Below are 26,184 nucleotides of genomic sequence, written 5' to 3'. Positions count from 1 at the left end.
TAGTCCTCATTATATCCTGTGGTATTCAGACAAAAAAAGGAAGAAGGAAAAAGGAACATAGATTCTAACTTTTTCCTCCATCGACTGATAGTTTTCATTTTCGTCCTCCTTTATTCCCATTATAACAATATTATTTTTCATACTTCTGCACTTTAGATCAAGTAATTTGGCTTTCATTGTTTTATTATCATACTATAGCTTCTCTGTAGTGTCTCTAAACTTCTTAAGAATTGGTGTCCCGCTAGCGGGACAACTTCCGGTGAAACTGGAGGGTATGTAATTCAAATAAATTCGAATAGTCATTATGGTTTTTAAACGTATAGGTACATATAGGCTGCTGGCAGACTTCCTCTCTAAGAATGGCTACATCGATACATCTGTTCAAAAGGGAGACATCGCAAAAGTACCAGGTATGTTGACCCAGCTCACCAGAGAAGCACGAGAGAACAAGGGTGACTTGGCAGTGTTCTGGCTTGACCTTGCCAATGCCTACGGATTGATTTCTCACAAGCTGGCAATGATAAAACACCATGTTCCAGACCAAGTGGCAGATCTCATCCTGGACTACGATGACAGGTTCAGCATGAGAGTCTCATCAGGGCCAGTAACATCAGAGTGGCACAGACTGGAAGTGGGAATCATCACAGGCTGCACCATCTCTGTGATCCTGTTGGCCCTGGCGATGAACATGATTGTGAAGTCTGCTGAAGCTGAGTGCCGGGGCCTCTGAACCAAATCTGGGGTGCAACAACCACCAATCAGAGCCTTTATGGACGACCTGGCAGTCACCACAAAGTAAGTGCCAGGAAGCAGGTGGATTCGGCAAGGGTTGGAAAAACTGATTGGATGGGTGAGAATGAGTTTCAAGCCAACAAATTCGAGGTCAATGGTGTTGAAGAAGGGCAAGGTCATAGACAGATTCCGCTTCATTATAGCAGGAACACTGATCCCCACCATCCTGGAAAAGCCAGTGAAGAGCCTTGGCAAGGTGTTCAACAGTAGCCTGAAAGACACAACATCAATCCAGGCCACCTGTCAAGAGTTGGAGAGCTGACGGGTCAGGACTTCCAGACAAGTTCAATGCGTGTATGCATCAGCATGGCTTTATCTAGGGCAGGGGTGGGCAATTCCAGTCCTCGAGGGCCTGATTGGTTTCACAGTTTTTCCCCTGCCCCAGCTAACACACCTGACTCCAATAATCACCTAATCATGATCTTCAGTTTAGAATGCAATTTGATTAATCAGCTGTGTTTACTAGGGATGGAGAAAAAGTGTGACACCAATCAGGCCCTCGAGGACTGGAGTTGCCCACCCTGCTCTAGGGGATACTCTGGCCTCTGCTCATCTACGAAGTACCCATCTTAGGCTGCCCCTGAAACCCCTGGAAGAGGAGTTCAAGGACTCTCGGGCGAGGGAAGTGATGCAATACAGGGAGTCGAGTTACCCAAAAGTGGCCCAAGCAGGGGTAGTGGTCAAGACCGGGAGGAAATTGAGAGCAGAGGAAGCCGTGCTGCAGGCTGAGTCTCAGTTGTGTCCTTGTGGTAGCAGTGACCCTGGGAAGAGCTGGTCTGTGAACCATCTCAACCTCCCGGTACGACACTACCAACTGGCGCCATGACCAGGTTCTAAAGACCATCACAGAAACAATCTGCACAGGAATTGGCAAGAGTAAGCAAGCTTGGCCCACCTGTCAGAAGACCACTTTCGCTCGAGCTGGAGAGCAGCCAGGCTCAAAATCTGAACCACCAGCAGGCTTCTGCTCAGGACTGGCAGCTGACAACAGACCTGGAGAAGCAGCTCATGTTCCTGCAGCACATTGTCAAGGCAACCCTGAGACCAGACATAACCCTGGTCTCAGAGTCCAGGAAGACCATCATTATTCTGGAGCTGAAAGTCCCTCGAGAAAATCGTCTTGAGGAGGCGTACGAGAGGAGAAGGGCAAAGTATGAGGGACTGGTCATCGACTGTCGGAAGCAGGGTTGAAAGGTTAGTAGCATGCCTATCGAGGTAGGCTGCAGGGGGTTTTCTGGTCAATCCCTCTACAGAGCCTACAGCACACTCTGCGTCAATAGAGCGAAGAGGAGGAGCGCCATCAGCAACACCATCGAGGCAGCTGAAAAAGCATCAAGATGGCTCTGGATCAAGAGAGGAGATCCATAGGGAGCAGCGTAATGCCACCTGGACACCAGTTGGGGTATGATCAAACTCGGCTGGGTCACCTGGGTGAGGGTATCTGATGTTGTAAGACCCGAAACACCCTATAACTCCAGGTTACATCACTGATGATGTGTCCAGGAGCATCAAGAGATGTATTCATAAAAGAATATACTGTTAGTTCCTGTATTTTCCCTTTTTAGTCTCTTTAGACCAAAACTGCTTTTTCTTTACTGATGCATATTGAATTGAATGACCTCTGAAGGTACATTTAAAGATATCCCAAACAATAAGGGGATTTGCTGAACCTATATTGTGCTGAGAAAAAAATCAGTTCTAGATTATTTTGACAACTTCCGGTGAAATTTGAGGGCACGTAATTCAAATAAATAATCATAAATATTATGGATTTTAAACATTTAGGTACATATAAGTGTCTTATATCGGCTGAAAGCTTAAATTCTTGATAATCTAACTGCACTGTCCGATTTACAGTAGCTATTACAGCGAAAACATGCCATGCGATTGTTTGAGGACGGCGCCCCACATCAAAATATTTTTCCACCGGCACAAGTTTCATACATTCATATATAAAGATGAAATAATCACTTACTTTTTGAAAGTCTTCCTCTGATTTGTCAACCAAAGGGTCCCAGCTATAACATGTAAATCAAATCAAAGTTTATTTGTCACGTGCGCTGAGTACAACAGGTGTAGACCTTACAGTGAAATGCTTACTTACAGGCTCTAACCAATAGTGCAATAGTGTCGTTTTGTTAGATAAAATCCTTTTTTATGTCCCAAAAAGTCTGTTTAGTTGGCGCCATCGATTTGAGTAATCCACTCGTTCAACTTGCAGAGAAAGGAATCCAAAAATCTACCCATAACTTTGTTTCAACAAGTCAAAATACGTTTCGATTTACTCCTCCGACACCTTAAAATGTATTCAAAATATAATATTTCTTTCGGAAAGAAGTATGTTCAAAAGGAAACCGATTATAGCAGGTGCGCAACTTCATCATGGCACGCAAAGACACGGATTTCCAAGACTGTGTCCTCATACAAAAACTGTTATTTCTTATTTGTTTTTGAAGTTACAAGCCTGAAACCTTGAACGTAGACTGCTGATACCCTGTGGAAGCCATAGGAATTGCATCCAGGGAGCTAATTTACAATATGAGCTTTCTCTTGCATTTCTAAGATCAAATCAAATGTATTTATAAAGCCCTTCTTACATCAGCTGATATCTCAGCACAGCCTAAAACCCCAAACAGCAAGCAATGCAGGTGTAAAATCACAGTGGCTAGGAAAAACTCCCTAGAAAGGCCAGAACCTAGGAAGAAGCCTAGAGAGGAACCAGGCTATGAGAGGTGGTCAGTCCTCTTCTGGCTGTGCCGGGTGGAGATTATAACAGAACATGGCCAAAATGTTCAAATGTTCATAGATGACCAGCAGGGTCAAATAATAATAATCACAGTGGTTGTCGAGGGTGCAACAGGTCAGCACCTAAGGAGTAAATGCCAGTTGGCTTTCCATAGCCGATCACTCAGAGTATCTCTACCACTCCTGCTGTCTCTAAAGAGTTGAAAACAGCAGGTCTGGGACCTTTAGCATGTCCGGTGTACAGGTCAGGGTTCCATAGCCACAGGCGGAACAGCTGAAACCTGGAGCAGCAGCATGGCCAGGTGGACAGCAAGGAGTCATCAGCAGCATAAATACTGGAGGCTGAGACAGGAGGGGTCGGGAGACACTGTGGCCCCATCCGACAATACCCCCGGACAGGGCCAAACAGGCAGGATATAACCCCACCCACTTTGCCAAAGCACAGCCCCACACCACTAAAGGAATAACTTCAACCACCAACTTACCATCCTGAGACAAGGCCGAGTATAGCCCACAAAGATCTCCGCCACGGCACAACACAAGGGGGGGCGCCAACCCAGACAGGATCAACACGTCAGTGACTCAACCCACTCAAGTGACGCACCCCTCCTGGGGACGGCATGGAAGAGCACCAGTAAGCCAGTGACTCAGCCCCTGTAATAGGGTTAGAGGCAGAGAATCCCAGTGCAGAGAGGGGAACCGGCAAGGCAGAGACAGCAAGGGCGGTTCGCTGCTCCAGTGCCTTTTCGTTCACCTTCACACTCCAGGGCCAGACTACACTCAATCATAGGACCTACTGAAGAGATGAGTCTTCAATAAAGACTTAAAGGTTGAGACCAAGTCTGCGTCTCTCACATGGGTAGGCAGACCATTCCATGAAAATTGAGCTCTATAGGAGAAAGCCCTGCCTCCAGCTGTTTGCTTAGAAATTCTAGGGACAGTTAGGAGGCCTGCGTCTTGTGACCATAGCATATCTGTAGGTATGTACGGCAGGACCAAATCGGAAAGATAGGTAGGAGCAACCCCATATAATTCTTTGTAGGTTAGCAGTAAAACCTTGAAATCAGCCCTTGCCTTAACAGGAAGCCAGTGACCGGTACTTCCTGTTTACGTTTTTGCTTATAAGTAGGAATCATGAGGATAGAGTTGTAGTCAGATTTTCCAAATGGAGGGTGAGGGAGGGCTTTGTATGTGTTTCTGCGTGTGGAGTAAAGGTGATCGAGATTTTTTTTTGCCTATATTTGCACATGTGGCATGCTGGTAGAAATTAGGTAAAACGGATTTCAGTTTTTCTGCATTAAAATCAACAGCCACTAGGAGCGCCACTTCTGGATGAGCATTTATTTTCTTGATTTCTTATGGTCCTATACAGCTTGTGCTGAGCGATTAACCAAAATGTTTGTTATTGTAATTCCATTTTGCTCTGTTTTTTCTGTGAGCTCAATGCACAGATTGTACAGTTTCTCGAGACAAAGTTTTGTCTGGGTGGGTGCCCGCACGTCTCTGGGATTAGGGCCACTTCAGACTCCTTGAAGTAGAAATCTTCATCCAAATCGAGGTGAGTGATTACTGTTCTGATGTCCAGAAGCTCTTTTCGGTCATAGGAAATGATGGCGGAAACATTATGTTGCAGAGAAGATGGTGCCAACAGAGATGGTCGCCTCGCTTTGAGTCTTTAGGAAACTTTGCAGAATTTAGTTTTTTATGTATTATTTCTTACATTGTTACCCCCGGAAATGTTAAATCTTACTACATAAAGCCAGGACGAACTATTTGATATTAGAGTGACGTCAACTTACCAACATTACGACCAGGAATACAACTTTCCCGAAGCGGGTCCTCTGTTTAGACCACCACCCAGGACAATGGATCTAATCCCAGAATCCGACCAAAAACAATGGCGCCGCAGAAGGGGTAGATGGAGCAGCCTCCTGGTCAGGCTCCATAGATGTGCACATCGCCCAATGCTCCCTAGTATACTACTCGCCAATGTCCAGTCTCTTGACAACAAGGTAGACAAAATCTGAGCAAGGGTTGCCTTCCAGAAAGACATCAGAGATTGTAACATTCTCTGTTTCACGGAAACATGGCTCTCTCAGGACATGTTGTCGGAATCGGTTCAGCCACAGGGCTTCTCCATGCATCACGCCGACAGAGATAAACACCTCTCTGGGAAAAGGAAGGGTGGGCGTGTATGCTTTATGATTAACGACTCAAGGTGTAATTATAACAACATACAGGAACTCAAGTCCTTCTGCTCACCCGACCTAAAATTTCTTACAATCAAATGCCGGCCACATTACCTCCCAAGAGAATTCTATTCAGTTATCATCACAGCTGTGTACATTCCCCCTCAAGCAGACACCAAGACGGCCCTCAGGGAACTTCACAGGACGTAAACAGGAAACCATGTATCCTGAGGCTGCATTTATTGTAGGTGGGGATTTTAACCTGATTTTAACCCTAGGGGGCAGTATTTTCACGGCTGGATAAAAAAACGTACCCGATTTCATCTGGTTACTAATCCTACCCAGTAACTAGAATATGCATATACTTATTATATATGGATAGAAAACACCCTAAAGTTTCTAAAACTGTTTGAATGGTGTCTGTGAGTATAACAGAACTCATTTGGCAGGCAAAACCCTGAGACATTTTCTGACAGGAAGTGGATACCTGATGTGTTGAATTACCTTTAAGCCTATGCCATTGAAACACACAGGGGTTGATTAGTGTGTTGGCACTTCCTATTGCTTCCACTAGATGTCACCAGCCTTTACAAAGTGTTTTGAGTCTTTTACTGTGAGATCTGACCGAACAAGAGCCATGGAACGGTGATGGCCGATTAGACTCTGGCGCGCGAGTTCATGTTGGGTACCCTCGTTCCAATACGTTATAAAAGAGAATGCATTCGTCCACCTTGAATATTATTCATGTTCTGGTTAAAAAAGGCACTAATGATTTATGCTATACAACGTTTGACGTTTGAACGAACGTAAATATATTTTTTCCCCTCGTTCATGACGAGAAGTCCGGCTGGCTTAGATCATGTGCTAACAACACGGAGCTTTTTGGATATAAATGATGAGCTTTTTTGAACAAAACTACATTCGTTATGGACCTGGGATTCCTGGAAGTGACATCTGATGAAGAGAATCAAAGGTAATGGATTATTTACACAGTATTTTCGATTTTAGATCTCTCCAACATGGCCGTTTGTCTGTATAGCAAAGCATATTTTTCTGGGCGCAGTGCTCAGATTATTGCAAAGTGTGATTTCCCAGTAAGGTTATTTTTAAATCTGGCAAGTTGATTGCGTTCAAGAGATGTAAATCTATAATTCTTTAAATGACAATATAATATTTTACCAATGTTTTCTAATTTTAATTATTTAATTTGTGGTGCTGACTTGACTGCCGGTTATTGGAGGGAAACGATTTCCTCAACATCAATGCCATAGTAAAACGCTGTTTTTGGATATAAATATGAACTTGATAGAACTAAAAATGCATGCATTGTCTAACATAATGTCCTAGGAGTGTCATCTGATGGAGATTGTAAAAGGTTAGTGCATCATTTTAGCTGGTTTTATGGTTTGGTGACGCCCGTCTTTGAATTGACAAAACATTACACACAGCTATTGTCAATGTACTCTCCTAACATAATCTAACTTTATGCTTTCGCCGTAAAACCTTTTTGAAATCGGACAACGTGGTTAGATTAAGGAGATGTTTATCTTTCAAAGGGTGTAAGATAGTTGTATGTTTGAAAAATTTGAATTTTGACATTTATTTGGTTTCAAATTTGCCGCTCTTGAAATGCACCTGCTGTTGATAGGGTGCACCACGGGTGGCACGCTAGCGTCCCACATAGCCCCAAGAAGTTAACAAAGCAAATTTGTGAACAGGGCTACCTAAATTCTATCAGCATATTGATTGCACTACACGCGGGGGTAATACACTCGATCACTAGTACTCTAACTTCCGCAATGCATACAAAGCTCTCCCCTGCCCTCCATTCAGCAAATCCGAACACGACGCCATCTTGCTCCTACCGTCTTATAGACAGAAACTCAAACAGGATGTACCAGTGACTAGAACCATTCAATGCTGGTCTGTCCAATCAGAATCCATGCTTCAAGATCGTTTTGATCACGCGGACTGGGATATGTTCCGGTCAGCCTCAGAGAATAACATAGATCTATACGCTGACTCGGTGAGTGAGTTTATAAGGAAGTGCATTGGAGATGTTGTACCCACTGTGACTATTAACACCTACACTAATCAGAAACCATGGATGGCAGCATTAGCGCAAAACTGAAAGCGCGAACCACCGCATTTAACCAAGGAAAGAGGTCTGGGAATATGGCTGAATATAAACAGTGTAGTTATTCCCTCTGCAAGGCAATTAAACAAGCGAAATGCCGGTGCAGGGACAAAGTGGAGTCACAATTCAACAACTCGGACACGAGACGTATGCGGCAGGGTCTACCGGAAATCACAGGCTACAAAAAGAAAACTAGGCACATTACAGACACCGACGTCACACTTCCAGACAAACTAAACACCTTCTTTGCCCACTTTGAGGATAATACAGCGCCATCGTCGTGGTCCGCTAACAAGGAATGCGCCCGCCCCTCCTTCTCCGTGGCCGACGTGAGTAAAACATTGAAACGTGTTAACCCTCGCAAGGCTGCTGGTCCAGACGGCATCCCTAGCCGCGTCCTCAGAGCATGCACAGACCAGCTGGCTGGTGTGTTTATAGACATAGTCAATTGCTCCTTATCCCAGTCTGCTGTCCCCACACGATTCAAGATGGCCACCTTTGTTCCTGTACCCAAGAAGGCAAAGATAACTAAACTAAATGACTACCGCCCTGTAGCACTCAATTATGTCATCATGAAGTGCTTTGAGAGACTGGACCCACACCCTAGACCCACTTCAGTTTGCATACCGCCCCAACAGGTCCACAGACGATGCAATCGCCATCACACTGCACACTGCCCTAGCCCATCTGGACAAGATGAATACCTATGTAAGAATGCTGTTCATTGACTACAGCTCAGCATTCAACACCATAGTACCCTCCAAGCTCATCATCAAGCTGGTGACCCTGGGTCTCAATCCCGACCTGTGCAATTGGGTCCTGGACTTTCTGATGGGCCGCCCCCAGGTGATGAAGGTAGTAAAAAAACATCACTTCGCTGACCCTCAAAACTGTGGCACCACAAGGGTTCGTGCTCAGCCCCCTCCTGTTCTCCCTGTTCACCCACAACTGTGTGGCCATGCACGCCTCCAACTCAATCATCAAGTTTGTAGACGACACAACAGTAGTGGGCTTGATTAGTGTGCAAAGCTGTCATCAAGGCAAAGGGGGGATACTTTGAAGAATCTCAAATATAAAATATATTTTAATTTCTTTAAGACTTTTTTGTTTACTAAATGATTCCGAATGTGTTATTTCATAGTTTTGATGTCTTCACTATAATTCTACAATGTATAAGATAGTAAAAAATAATAATAATAATGGAATGAGTAGGTGTGTCCAAACATTTGACTGGTACTGACTCGAAATTGAGCTCAGGTGCATCCTGTTTCCATTGATCATCCTTGAGATGTTTCCACAACATGATTGGAGTCCACCTGTGGTAAATTCAATTGATTGGACATGATATGGAAAGGCACAAACATGTCTATATCAGGGTCCACAGTTGACAGTGCATGTCAAAGCAAAAACCAAGCCATGAGGTCGAAGGAATTGTCCATAGAGCTCCGAGACAGGATTGTGTCGAGGCACAGATCTGGGGAAGGGTACTAAAAGTTTCTGCAGCATTGAAGATCCGCAAGAACACAGTGGCCTCCATCATTCATAAATGGAAGAAGTTTGGAACCACCAAGACTCTTCCTAGAGTTGGCCACCTGGCCAAATTGAGCAATCGGGGGAGAAGGGCCTTGGTCAGGGAGGTGACCAAGAACCCGATGGTCACTCTGACAGGGCTCCAGAGTTCATCTGTGGAGATGGGAGAACCTTCCGGAAGGACAACCATCTCTGCAGCACTCAATCAAATCAGTCCTTTATGGTAGAGTGGGCAGAAGGAAGCCACTCCTCAGTAAAAGGCACATGACAGCCCACTTGGAGTTTTCCAAAAGGCACCTGAAGGACTCGGACCATGAGAAAGAAGATTCTCTGGTCTGATGAAACCAAGATTGAACTCTTTGGCCTGAATGCCAAGCGTTACGTTTGGAGGAAACCTAGCACCATCCTACGGTGAAGCACGATGGTGGTAGCATCATGCTTTGGGGATGTTTTTCAGTGGCGGGGACTGGGAGACTAGTCACGATTGAGGGAAAGATGAACGGAGCAAAGTACAGAGAGATCCCTGATGAAAACCTGCTCCAGAGCACTCAGGACCTCAGACTGGGGCCAAGGTTCCCTTTCCAACAGGACAACGACTCTAAGCACACAGCTAAGACAACACTGGAGTGGCTTCAGGACAAGTCTCTTAATGTCCTTGAGTTGCCCAGCCAGAGCCCGGACTTGAACCCGATCGAACATCTCTGGAGAGAACTGAAAATAGCTGTGCAGTGACGCTCTCCATCCAACCTGACAGCTTGAGAGAATCTGCAGAGAAGAATGTGAGAAACTCCCCAAATACATCAAGTACATCTTGTAGCGTCATACCCAAGAAGACTCAAGGCTGTAATCCTACTAAGTTTTTTATGTGTTTTAGGTGTTTTTATGTGTTATATATTTGCAAACGTTTCTAAAAACCTGTTTTTGCTTTGTCATTATGGGGTATTGTATGTAGATTGATGAGGGGAAAAAACAATTGAATCCATTTTAGAATAAGGCTGTAACGTAACAAAATGTGGAAAAAGAGAAGGGGTCTGAATGCTTTCTAAATACACTGTATATTAAAAGCACTGCATTATGTGGGTTGAATGCTTTAATAACACAACACAATTAATAAAAGCCCCATGACGGTAGTGACTGCCTCACTTATTAACCACCATTTAATCACATTACTTTAATCAAATATTTCAGTTGTTGTGTGTATTACATTTTATTTATTTTATGACTTTATTATTTAATTCCAAGTCATCATATCATCTCTATAGAGCTGCTGCCTATGCTGTCTGACAAATTCACTATTTTAGTAGTTCTTCAAAGTAAATAAGGCATCCTTTTATGACTGCTGAATACCAACTATCAATCACTTAGATCATGTATTTTCAGGTAGAGATACCTCACCAAACAACTGCTCTCTATCCCTCTCGAACGCGTATTTATCCATCTCTTCCATAGCAGGCCTAAAAGAAACACAGACCGGACAAGTAGGCGGACAATGGATTATGGTCACTAATTTCCAAGTTTCCTGCACTAAACTTTGTAGAATATTGACCTGTTGGAAACTACAACTCCCATCTACATCATACAGTTCGGGCTTGATCTGATTTATATGAATTAAGTGGAATTCAAAAAATGGAACTGTCATCGGTCAATTAGTTGTTTAAAAAGCGAGAAATAACCAACATTTTGGTTAATCACTCAGCGCTACCGAAATGGCACCCTAATCCGTATATAGTGCATTACTTTTGACCAGGGCCCATTGGGAATTAGGTACCATTTCAGACGTAGCCCCAAAGAAACACTACACACTACCATGGTGTCCTGTCAAACTGCTAACTTGATAATGCCTCAAAAGGCAGCGGAAGTGACTCCTATCCTTGAGCTCAAGGGAAGAGATGAAGAGAAAAGAGCACTATTGCTGTAACACCACAATTGCCTAATTCCATGTGAACAACAAGATATTTGGGTGAGAGAGTGTCTTTACGGTTTGCATGTAGAAGTGTGTATCAAGGCACAAGGTGAGACCCAGATGCAGACACAGGAGGCAGATGGTTGGAGTCTTACAATGTATTTTAATCCAAAAAGGGGATGGCAAGAGAATGGCCATGTACAGGTAAAAGGTCAAAACCAGTTCAGAGTCCAAAAGTACCAAAGGGCAGGCAGATTCAAGGTCAGGGCAGGCAAGATGATCAGGCAGGCGGGAAAGTAGTCCAGAGTCAAGCAGTGGTCAAAACCGGGAAGACTAGCAAAAGAGAATAGAAAAGGAGTACGGGGAAAAACACACTGGTTGACTTGACTAACATACAAGATGAACTGGCACAGAGAGACAGGAAACAAGGGGATAAATACACTGGAGAAAATAAGCAACATCTGGAGGGGGTGGAGACAATCACAGGGACAGGTGAAACAGATCAGGGCGTGACAGTGTGGCATCTCTTCTGCATACTCTTTCTCTAACATTGTTGCCTGTGGTGTGGCTGCATTGTTTGAGTGCTGCAGTCTTGACCTTTGCTCCCGTGGACCCTTTGTCCTTGCCCTGCCTGGCCCTGCCCTGGTGGCAAAGTGCCCCTGTTGCCCGACAGGCTGCAAATCCCCTCCAACACAAACGGGGCTGTTGTGGCACGACAGAGATAAGCCCTGCCGCTCTCAGACCAAACACACTCATAGGGTCGTGGGAAGAGAGGCCAGCTGCAATGTAGGAGCGTGTGTGTGTGTGTGTGTGTGTGTGTGTGTGTGTGTGTGTGTGTGTGTGTGTGTGTGTGTGTGTGTGTGTGTGTGTGTGTGCACGTGCGTCTGTGGGTGTGCGTGTGTTCAAGGTTCTTCTGGGCGTAAGATTGTTTTGTCCCGTCACTTATCAGTGTTTGAGTGTCCTTGAGCAACACTTCTACACACTGACTACTTCCTATCCATCAGAGCAACACTTCTACACACTGACTACTTCCTACTTATCAGAGCTGGCCTTCATACGGTGACAGTGACTGGGCTGGATATGAAGATGGAGGAGAAAATAGACTATAACAGGAACAGGAAAAGAGGAGCAGAAATAGAGGAATGTGGAAAAATGATAAAAAGGAAAGGAAGATATATTTACTACGTCATACCTGGGGGGAAAGGAATAGAGACACATCTCAATGCACAGAGATTCATTGACTCCTACAGAAAACACCGTAGGGGAGAGGGATGAAAGTATTCGGAATTAATGGGTATGTTGCAGTGAGGGAGAGAGTGTGTTATGGGAATAAGGAACGCTCCTCAGGGGGATAAGAAACGCTCCTCAGGCGATAAGGAACGCTCCTCAGGGGGATAAGGAACGCTCCTCAGGGGGATAAGGAACGCTCCTCAGGGGGATAAGGAACGCTCCTCAGGGGGATAAGGAACACTCCTCAGGGGGATAAGGAACGCTCCTCAGGGGATAAGGAATGCTCCTCAGGGGGATAAGGAATGCTCCTCAGGGTGATAAGGAACGCTCCTCGGGGGATAAGGAACGCTCCTCAGGGTGATAAGGAACGCTCCTCAGGGGGATAAGGAACGCTCCTCAGGGGGATAAGGAACGCTCCTCAGGGGGATAAGGAACGCTCCTCAGGGGATAAGGAACGCTCCTCAGGGGGATAAGGAACACTCCTCAGGGGAATAAGGAATGCTCCTCAGGGGGATAAGGAATGCTCCTCAGGGGGATAAGGAATGCTCCTCAGGGGGATAAGGAATGCTCCTCAGGCGGATAAGGAATGCTCCTCAGGGGGATAAGGAATGCTCCTCGGGGGATAAGGAATGCTCCTCAGGGGATAAGGAACGCTCCTCGGGGATAAGGAATGCTCCTCAGGGGGATAAGGAATGCTCCTCAGGGGGATAAGGAATGCTCCTTAGGGGGATAAGGATGTGTGCCAGAGGGACAGAACAGAGAGCTGTGTTGTGTTGTAAGGATAGGTAAGCCTGCTGGAGGGATGGAGAGAATGTGCTAGAGATGAGTAGGCGTGTTAGAGGGATAAGGGAGGGGTGTGTTGGATGGAGGGAGAATGAGGAGGAGAGGAGGAAGATGGGGGGGATCCCCTAGGGACAGTAAATAGGCTTATGTAAGCCCCCCAGCCTAGCAGACGAGAGGAGAGCAGAGCAGCCAGTCACAGAGGGTTACTTCTGTTGAAATGAGCACAGAGACAACAGTGATGATGGCCAACATCCCATGGCCAACTCCCCTGAGTCTACACACACACACTAATGCACATACACACTCAGAGACACCGACACACACAGCCACACTCAGAGACACCGACACACACAGACACACTCAGAGTCACCGACACACACAGACACACCGACACACACAGACACACTTAGAGACACCGACACACACAGACACACTCAGAGTCCCCGACACACACAGACACACCAACACACACAGACACACTTGGAGACACCGACACACACTTAGAGACACGGACACACACAGACACACTTGGAGACACCGACACACACAGACACACTTAGAGACACCGACACACACAGACACACTTAGAGACACTGACACACACAGACACACTCAGAGACACTGACACACACAGACACACTCAGAGACACCAACACACTTAGAGACACACACAGAGGCACCGACACACACAGACACACTCAGAAACACCGACACACAGACACAAACACACACAGACACACTCAGAGACACCGACACACAGACACACTCAGAGACAACGACACATAGACACACTCAGAAACACTGACACACAGACAAACTCAGAGACACCAACACACACAGACACACTTAGAGACACCAACACACACAGACACACTCAGAGACACCGACACACAGACACACTCAGAGACACCGACACACACAGACACACTCAGAGACACCAACACACACAGACACACTTAGAGACACCAACACACAGACACACTCAGAGACACCAACACACACAGACACACTCAGAAACACTGACACACACAGACACACTCAGAGACACCGACACACACAGACACACTTAGAGACACCAACACACACAGACACACTCAGAGACACCGACACATAGACACACTTAGAGACACCGACACACAGACACACTTAGAGACACCAACACACACAGACACACTCAGAGACACCGACACATAGACACACTCAGAGACACAGACACACTCAGAGACACCAACACATAGACACACTCAGAGACACCGACACACACAGACACACTCAGAGACACCGACACACACAGACACACTCAGAGACACCGACACACACAGACACACTCAGAGACACCAACACATAGACACACTCAGAGACACCGACACACACAGACACACTCAGAGACACCGACACATAGACACACTCAGAGACACCGACACACACAGACACACTCAGAGACACCGACACACACAGACACACTCAGAGACACCGACACACACAGACACACTCAGAGACACCAACACACACAGACACACCGACACACACAGAGACACCGACACACACAGACACACTCAGAGACACCGACACATAGACACACACAGAGACACCGACACACACAGACACACTCAGAGACACCGACACACACAGACACACTCAGAGACACCAACGCACACAGACACACTTAGAGACACCAACACACACAGACACACTTAGAGACACCAACACACACAGACACACTTAGAGACACCGACACACACAGACACACTTAGAGACACCGACACACAGACACACTCAGAGACACCGACACACAGACACACTCAGAGACACCGACACACAGACACACTCAGAGACACCGACACACACAGACACACTCAGAGACACCAACACACACAGACACACTTAGAGACACCAACACACAGACACACTCAGAGACACCAACACACACAGACACACTCAGAAACACTGACACACACAGACACACTCAGAGACACCGACACACACAGACACACTTAGAGACACCAACACACACAGACACACTCAGAGACACCGACACATAGACACACTTAGAGACACCGACACACAGACACACTTAGAGACACCAACACACACAGACACACTCAGAGACACCGACACACACAGACACACTTAGAGACACCGACACACAGACACACTCAGAGACACCGACACATAGACACACACAGAGACACCGACACACACAGACACACTCAGAGACACCGACACACACAGACACACTCAGAGACACCAACACACACAGACACACCGACACACACAGAGACACCGACACATAACACACACAGAGACACCGACACACACAGACACACTCAGAGACACAGACACACAGACACACTCAGAGACACCAACAAACACAGACACACTCAGAGACACCAACACACACAGACACACTTAGAGACACCAACACATACAGACACACTTAGAGACACCGACACACACAGACACACTTAGAGACACCGACACACAGACACACTTAGAGACACCAACACACACAGACACACTTAGAGACACCAACACACACAGACACACTCAGAGACACCGACACACACAGACACACTCAGAGACACCAACACACACAGACACACTTAGAGACACCAACACACACAGACACACTTAGAGACACCGACACACACAGACACACTCAGAGACACCAACACACACAGACACACTTAGAGACACCAACACACACAGACACACTTAGAGACACCGACACACACAGACACACTTAGAGACACCGACACACAGACACACTTAGAGACACCAACACACACAGACACACTTAGACACCAACACACACAGACACACTCAGAGACACCGACACACACAGACACACTCAGAGACACCAACACACACAGACACACCTAGAGACACCAACACACACAGACACACTTAGAGACACCAACACACACAGACACACTCAGAGACACCGACACACACAGACACACTTAGAGACACAGACACACAGACACACCGACACACACAGACACACTTAGAGACACCGACACACACAGACACACTTAGAGACACCGACAAACAGACACACTTAGAGACACCAACACACACAGACACACTCAGAGACACCGACACACAGACACACTCAGAGACACCGACACACACAGACACACTCAGAGACACCAACACACATAGACACACTTAGAGACACCAACACACAGACACACTTAGAGACACCAACACACACAGACACACTCAGAGACACCGACACACAGACACACTCAGAGACACCGACACACACAGACACACTTAGAGACACCAACACACAGACACACTCAGAAACACTGACACACACAGACACACTCAGAGACACCGACACACACAGACACACTCAGAGACACCAACACACACAGACACACTTAGAGACACCAACACACACAGACACACTCAGAAACACTGACACACACAGACACACTCAGAGACACCGACACACACAGACACACTTAGAGACACCAACACACACAGACACACTCAGAGACACCGACACACACAGACACACTCAGAGACACCGACACACACAGACACACTCAGAGACACTGACACACAGACACACTTAGAGACACCAACACACACAGACACACTCAGAGACACCGACACATAGACACACTTAGAGACACCGACACACAGACACACTTAGAGACACCAACACACACAGACACACTCAGAGACACCGACACATAGACACACTCAGAGACACCGACACACACAGACACACTCAGAGACACCAACACACACAGACACACTTAGAGACACCAACACACACAGACACACTTAGAGACACCAACACACACAGACACACTTAGAGACACCGACACACACAGACACACTTAGAGACACCGACACACAGACACACTCAGAGACACCGACACACAGACACACTCAGTGACACCGACACACACAGAGACACCGACACACAGACACACCCAGAGACACCGACACATAGACACACACAGAGACACCGACACACACAGACACACTCAGAGACACTGACACACACAGACACACTCAGAGACACCAACACACAAAGACACACCGACACACACAGAGACACCGACACATAACACACACAGAGACACCGACACACACAGACACACTCAGAGACACAGACACACAGACACACTCAGAGACACCAACAAACACAGACACACTTAGAGACACCGACACACAGACACACTCAGAGACACCGACACACACAGACACACTCAGAGACACCAACACACACAGACACACTTAGAGACACCAACACATACAGACACACTTAGAGACACCGACACACAGACACACTTAGAGACACCAACACACACAGACACACTTAGAGACACCAACACACACAGACACACTCAGAGACACCGACACACACAGACACACTCAGAGACACCAACACACACAGACACACTTAGAGACACCAACACACACACAGACACACTTAGAGACACCGACACACACAGAGACACCGACACACACAGACACATTCAGAGACACCGACACATAGACACACACAGAGACACCGACACACACAGACACACTCAGAGACACCGACACACACAGACACACTCAGAGACACCAACACACACAGACACACCGACACACACAGAGACACCGACACACACAGACACACTCAGAGACACCGACACACACAGACACACTCAGAGACACCGACACACACAGACACACTTAGAGACACCGACACACACAGACACACTCAGAGACACCGACACACAGACACACTTAGAGACACCAACACACACAGACACACTCAGAGACACCGACACACACAGACACACTTAGAGACACTGACACACAGACACACTCAGAAACACTGACACACAGACACACTCAGAGACACTGACACACAGACACACTTAGAGACACCAACACACACAGACACACTCAGAGACACCGACACACACAGACACACTTAGAGACACTGACACACAGACACACTCAGAGACACCGACACACACAGACACACTTAGAGACACCAACACACACAGACACACTCAGAGACACCGACACACAGACACACTCAGAAACACTGACACACAGACACACTCAGAGACACCGACACACACAGACACACTTAGAGACACCGACTCACAGACACACTCAGAGACACCGACACACAGACACACTCAGAAACACTGACACACAGACACACTCAGAGACACCGACACACTCAGAGACAATGACACACACAGACACACTTACAGACACAGATACACACACAGCTGAATACTTCATTTGGATCCACAATGAAACACACAAATAAAGAAACAAACTTCCATGAAAACGCAGGCAGCCAGGGACACACACACACACATACACACACATGCCCCATAACCACTTTCTCATCTTTCACACAGGTACCTCAAAAGAGCAATTTTAATGAGAGGAAAAACCTTCATCACATGAGGTTATCTTACCCAGATAGGTTCACTATAGGCGGGCTCATCTGTGATTTACAACCAAAACAATGTTCCATAGGAACATATTCTGAGCGCCTCGAGAAACCATTCACATAATTTACCCTTCCCCCCCACCATAAGCAATAGCAGATCCCAAATCAGTTCAGAAAGCACAGCCCTCACTCTCCCATTAAACCCCAATGTTACCCCTATCATACCCCAACCCAACTACCTCTATACTACACCCCAACCCAACTACCTCTATACTACACCCCATCACTCCCCAACCCAACTACCTCTATACTACACCCCAACCCAACTACCTCTATACTACACCCCATCACTCCCCAACCCAACTACCTCTATACTACACCCCATCACTCCCCAACCCAACTACCTCTATACTACACCCCATCACTCCCCAACCCAACTACCTCTATACTACACCCCAACCCAACTACCTCTATACTACACCCCATCACTCCCCAACCCAACTACCTCTATACTACACCCCAACCCAACTACCTCTATACTACACCCCAACCCAACTACCTCTATACTACACCCCATCACTCCCCAACCCAACTACCTCTATACTACACCCCATCACTCCCCAACCCAACTACCTCTATACTACACCCCATCACTCCCCAACCCAACTACCTCTATACTACACCACAACCCAACTACCTCTATACTACACCCCATCACACCCCAACCCAACTACCTCTATACTACACCCCATCACTCCCCAACCCAACTACCTCTATACTACACCCCAACCCAACTACCTCTATACTACACCCCATCACTCCCCAACCCAACTACCTCTATACTACACCCCATCACACCACAACCCAACTACCTCTATACTACACCCCATCACTCCCCAACCCAACTATCTCTATACTACACCCCAACCCAACTACCTCTGTACTACACCCCAACCCAACTACCTCTATACTACACCCATCACACCCCAACTACCTCTATACTACACCCCATCACTCCCCAACCCAACTACCTCTATACTACACCCCAACCCAACTACCTCTATACTACACCCCAACCCAACTACCTCTATACTACACCCCAACCCAACTACCTCTATACTACACCCATCACACCCTAGTCCTGAAGATTAGTGCTCTATCATAATTATTAATGTTGTCTAAATCCAAAGCGCACGCGCACACACACACACACACACACACACACACACACACACACACACACACACACACACACACACACACACACACACACACACACACACACACACACACACAGATTGCTGCACTCACACAGAGTGGCCACAAAAGCCAAAACGGGAGCGGATGACATCATTCCATTCATGTAGAGCGGGAGAGGAGAGAAGAGAAGGACTGGGAATGATTAGAGAAGGTAAAGACTACCATGTGCTGTGTAAGAGAAGGCACTATGGAGTAGGCTGCCAGTCACACAGCTATTCACATCAGCCCCGATACAGACGCAACAAAGACACAGAGAGGAGACGGACCATCAGATACCCACAGAGGCACCATCCTGGGTGTGTGAGGGGGAAAATGGGTATTTTGTCCACATGTTTGTGTGTCATGATGTCATGCCATGAGAAAGAGAGAGGGAGCGAGAGAGAGAAAGAGAGAGAGAGAGATTGAGTGAGTGAGTGAGTGAGTGAGTGAGTGAGTGAGTGAGTGAGTGAGTGAGTGAGTGAGTGAGTGAGTGAGTGAGTGAGTGAGTGAGTGAGTGAGTGAGTGAGTGAGTGAGTGAGTGAGTGAGTGTATGTATGCATGAAGGTACATTATCATCCCGATCTTTGTTTTACACACACGCGCGCACTCACACACACACACACAGTCTTGTACAGCTAACCTTGTGGGACCACACAATTCAGTCTTGGCCAAGGCACGGCTGGCCATGCTTTCCTCCTGGCTACCCCAACCCAGGCCAACAGCTCCGCACCCCCCGCAGCTACTTGCCCAAGCCTCCCCAGCTTCTCCTTTACCCAAATCCAGATAGCAGATGTTCTGAAAGAGCTACAAAACCTGGACCTGTACAAATCAGCTGGGCTAGACAATCTGGACACTCTCTTTCTAAAGTTATCCACCGCCATTGTTGCAACACCTATTACCAGTCTGTTCAACCTCTCTTTCGTATCATCCGAGATCCCTAAAGATTGGAAAGCTGCCACGGTCATCCCCCCTCTTCAAAGGGGGTGACACTCTAGACCCAAACTGTTATAGACCTATATCCATCCTGCCCTGCCTTTCTAAAGACTTTGAAAGCCAAGTTAATAAACAGATCACTAACCATTTCGAATCCCACCGCACCTTCTCCGCTGTGCAATCCGGTTTTCGAGGTGGTCATGGGTGCACCTCAGCCACGCTCAAGGTACTAAACGATATCATAACCGCCATCGATAAAAGACAGAACTGTGCAGCCGTCTTCATTGACCTGGCCAAGGCTTTCGACTGTGTCAATCACCACGTTCTTATCGGAAGACTCAACAGCCTTGGTTTCTCAAATGATTGCCTCGCCTGGTTCACCAACTACTTGTCAGACAGAGTTCAGTGTGTTAAATCAGAGGGCCTGTTGTCCGGACCTCTAGCAGTCTCTATGGGGTACCACAGGGTTCAATTCTCGGGCTGACTATTTTCTCTGCATATGTCAATGATGTCGCTCTTGCTGCTGGTGATTCTCTGATCCACCTCTATGCAGACGACACCATCCTGTATGCATCTGGCCCTTCTTTGGACACTGTGTTAACCAACCTCCAAACGAGCGTCAATTCCATACAACACTTCTTCCGTGGCCTCCAACTGCTATTAAACGCTAGTAAAACCAAATGCATGCTCTTCAACCATTCGCTGCCCGCACCTGACCACCCGTCCAGCATCAACACTCTAGACGGTTCCAACTTAGAATATGTGGAAAACTAAAAATACCTAGGTTTCTGGCTAGACTGTAAACTCTCCTTCCGGACTCATATTAAACATCTCCAATCCAAAATTAAATCTAGAAACGGCTTCCTATTTCGCAACAAGCCTCCTTCACTCACGCCGCCAAGCATACCCTCGTAAAACTGACTATCCTACCGATCCTCAACTTCGGTGATGTCATTTACAAAATAGCTTCCAACACTCTACTCAGCAAACTGGATGCAGTCTATCACAGTGCCATCCGTTTTGTCACCAAAGCCCCTTATACCACCCACCACTGCGACCTGTATGCTCTAGTCGGCTGGCCCTCGCTACATATTCCAGGTCATCTATAAGTCTATGCTAGGTAAAGCTCGTCCTTATCTCAGCTCACTGGTCATGATAACAACACCCACCAGGAGCATGCGCTCCAGCAGGTATATCTCACTGGTCATCCCCAAAGCCAACACCTCCTTTGGCCGCCTTTCCTTCCAGTTCTCTGCTTCCAATGACTGGAACGAATTGCAAAAATCGCTGAAGCTGGAGACTTATATTTCCCTCACTAAATTTAAACATCAGCTATCTGAGCAGCTAACCGATCGCTGCAGCTGTACATTGCCCATCTGTAAATAGCCCACCCAATCTACCTACCTCATCCCCATATTGTTTATATTTACTTTTCTGCTCTTTTGCACACCAGTATTTCTACTTGCACATCACCATCTGCTCATCTATCCCTCCAGTGTTAATTTGCTAAATTGTAATTACTTTGCTACTATGGCCTATTTATTGCCTTACCTCCTCACGCCATTTGCACACACTGTATATAGACTTTCTTTTTTTCTATTGTGTTATTGACTGTACGCTTGTTTATTCCATGTGTAACTCTGTGTTTGTGTCGCACTGCTTTGCTTTTTCTTGGCCAGGTCGCAGTTGTAAATGAGAACTTGTTCTCAACTGGCTTACCTGGTTAAATAAAGGTGAAATAAATAAAAATAAATAAAAAGTCCCATTCAAAATCCTATTTTCCCTGACCCTAACCCTAAAACTAACCCTAACCCGTGCTCTTAACCTAAACCTAACCCTAGCTCCTAACCCTAACCCTAATTCTAACCTTAACCCTAAACCCCCTAGAAATAGCATTTGACCTTGTGAGGACCAACCAAATGTCCCCAGTTGGTACAATTTTTGTTTGTTTACTACACGTCCACTCACACACACACACACACACACACACACACACACACACACACACACACACACACACACACACACACACACACACACACACACACACACACACACACACACACACACACACACACACACACACACACAGGTGGTCTGTCTGTTCTGTGGACTCTTTGTGACTGTGTCCATCCTGAGTCACCCAGTATGGCCTTCTCACTTGAGGAACACTACTGTCACCTCCTCCCACTGTCCTGTCACCCCTCAGAGAACACAGCGTCTGTTTGCATGGTTTCATTCTGTTGATCAGAGGAACCATGGATCGTAACACCCACTCAAATGGACCACAACTAGACCACACAGTGACTTGCCCTGTGACTTCCCCTCACTTATAGTACCACACACGCACACACACACACACACACACACACACACACACACACACACACACACACACACACACACACACACACACACACACACACACACACACACACACACACACACACACTGGTGAGCTCATTGCATAGTAAATGAAACCCAACGTGTTTAACGAGTGACTCTGATGTAAGAGGGTGACACATAGTGAAACCACCAATAGCAAGTCAATAAACAAGAGTTAGAAAAGGAACAGTGAAAGACATGTGATGCTTTAAAGGTGGTTTCAACCACAATCAATGAGCCACTCACTTCATTGTTAATATCTGAGCAATCAGCTCCAATCATACAGTACATGTACCGTATTCACTACATTACTGTTAAATAAACAATGATTCATTTAACTACAGTATATTCCTCTCTATTCCTCTTTATTTTGACCTGTTTCCCCTGCTCCTACCTTTAATCTCGTAATACCAGTGTTTCCCAACTCCAGTCCACCACTACCCCAATGGGTAAACATTTTTATTGTAACCCTGGATAAGCACACCTGATTCAACTTGTCAACTAATCATCAGGCCCTCACTGAGTTGAGGCAGGTGTGCTTGTCTGGGGCTGCAACAGAAATATGTACTGTTGGGGGTACTGAGGGACTGGAGTTGGGAAACAACTCTTATAAGTTATTTTCTCTCTCTTTCATTACTTCAAGGTTTCTTTTACCCTCCTCACCCCTCGGAAACAGTGCTGCTATGTGTTTTAATGTGCTGCTTTAAAAGATTAAAGCTGCTTTCATTTCTCAACCTCAAATCCAGACTTCAGACATTGGACACCCAGAAAGCACACCACTGACCCCTCTCCCCCTTACTCTACCCTCCTCTCTCCTCCCCTCCCCGTGGTTCCCTTCCTTCCTTCCTTCCTTACTTGCACATTACCTGCATCATGACAGCAGGGGGAAAGGGCCAATGATATCAAGCGCCTCAAATTCATTCCTCTATCATTCCTTCATTCCTCTACCGTCCCCATCCCCATTTTCTCTCACTTCAATCCCTCTACCCACTTGCTTTCCTCATCATTCTCTTTCCTTCTCTCTCTCCCTCCCGTCTTTTTCGATCACATTGTATGAACTTTTCTTCTCTGCACTTTGATCTGTTTTCCCGACCTATTCCTGATACCAGTCCTAACCTGGTGCTGTTTCTACTAACACACACCACTCAGCACCTTCTGCCTGACACAAACAGAGTTACACAGACTTATCCCCAGCCCTATCCTCAGCACCAGTCTTAGCCCCAGTCTTATCCCAGCCCTAGCCATAACCCCCAGCCTTAGCCCAAGCCTTATCCCCAGCCCCAGCCTTACCCCCAGCCCCAGCCATAGCCACAGCCTTATCCCCAGCCCCAGCCTTACCCCCAGCCCCAGCCATAGCCACAGCCTTATCCCCAGCCCCAGCCTTACCCCCAGCCTTAGCCCCAGCCTTAGCCCCAGCCACAGCCTTATCCCAGCCTTAGCCCCAGTCCCAGTCTTATCCCCAGTCCCAGCCTTATCCCCAGCCTTATCCCCAGCCCCAGCCTTATCCCCAGCCCCAGCCTTAGCCCCAGCCTTACTCCCAGCCCCGGCCTTACTCCCAGCCTTAGCCCCAGCCTTAGCCCAGCCCCAGCCTTAGACCCAGCCACAGCCTTATCCCAGCCTTAGCCCCAGTCACAGCTTTAGCCCCAGCCTTATCCCCAGCCCCAGTCTTAACCCCATCTCCAGCCTTATCTCCAGCACCAGCCTTAGCCCCAGCCTTCAGTCTTAAATCCTATCTTAGCCCCAGCCTTATCCCCAGCCTTAGCACCAGCCTTAACACCAGCACAGCCTTATCCCCAGCCCCAGTCTTATCCCCAGCCTTAGCCCCAGCCTTAGCCCAGCCCCAGCCTTAGACCCAGCCACAGCCTTATCCCAGCCTTAGCCCCAGCCTTAGCCCCAGTCACAGCTTTAGCCCCAGCCCCAGCCTTATCCCCAGCCCCAGCCTTAGCACCAGTCCCAGCCCTAAGCTTATCCCCCAGCCTCTGCCCCAGCCACAGCCTTCTCCCCAGCCCAAGCTCCAGCCTTACCCCAGCCTTAGCCCCAGCCTTAGCCCCAGCCCCAGTCTTAGCCCAAGCCCCAGTCTTAGCTCAAGCCCCAGCCTTATCCCCAGCCCCAGCCTTCACCACAGCCCCAGCCTTATCCCCAGCCTTAGCCCCAACCTTATCCCCAGCCTTAACCACCAGCCCCAGTCTTAACCCCATCCCCAGCCTTATCCCCAGCCCCAGTCTTAGCCCAAGCCCCAGTCTTATCCCCAGCCTTAGCCTCAGCCTTGTCCCCATCCCCAGCTCCTGCCTTCCCCCCAGCCCCAGACTTAGCCCCAGCCACAGCCTTAGCCCCAGCCATAGCCTTAGCCCCAGCCTCAACCTTAGCCCTGTCTTAGCCCAACATAGCCCCAGCCTTAGCCCCAGCCATAGAGTTAGCCCCAGCCACAGCCTTATCCCAGCCCCAGAACCAGCCTTCCCCCCAGCCCCAGCCTTAGCCCCAGCCACAGCCTTAGCCCCAGCCTTAGCCCCAGTCTTGTCCCCAGCCCCAGCTCCAGCCTTCCCCCCAGCCCCAGCCTTATCCCCAGCCCCAGCCTTAGCCCCAGCCTTCAACCCAGCTCCAGCCTTCACCCCAGCCCCAGCTTTATCCCCAGTCCCAGCCTTAGCCCCAACCTTATCCCCAGCCTTAACCCCCAGCCCCAGTCTTAACCCCATCCCCAGCCTTATCCCCAGCCACAGCCTTATCCCCAGCCAAAGCCTTATCCCCAGCCTTCAGTCTTAACCCCAGCCTTATCCCCAGCCTTAGCCTCAGACTTACCCCCAGCCCCAGCCTTAGCCCCAACCTTATCCCCAGCCTTAACCCCCAGCCCGTCTTAACCCCATCCCCATCCTTATCCCCAGCCCCAGCCTTA

At 47.6% G+C, this 26,184-nt stretch overlaps 1 pseudogene; it reads left to right on the top strand.

The window, feature by feature from the left end:
- Positions 1-304: 304 nt before the first annotated feature.
- Positions 305-2,160, top strand: LOC123726136 (uncharacterized; annotated as a pseudogene).
- Positions 2,161-26,184: the final 24,024 nt, after the last annotated feature.

Source organism: Salmo salar, chromosome ssa13 (genome assembly GCF_905237065.1).
Source record: "Salmo salar chromosome ssa13, Ssal_v3.1, whole genome shotgun sequence".
Lineage (NCBI taxonomy): Eukaryota > Metazoa > Chordata > Actinopteri > Salmoniformes > Salmonidae > Salmo > Salmo salar.
This window is presented reverse-complemented; position numbering and strand designations above follow the sequence as displayed.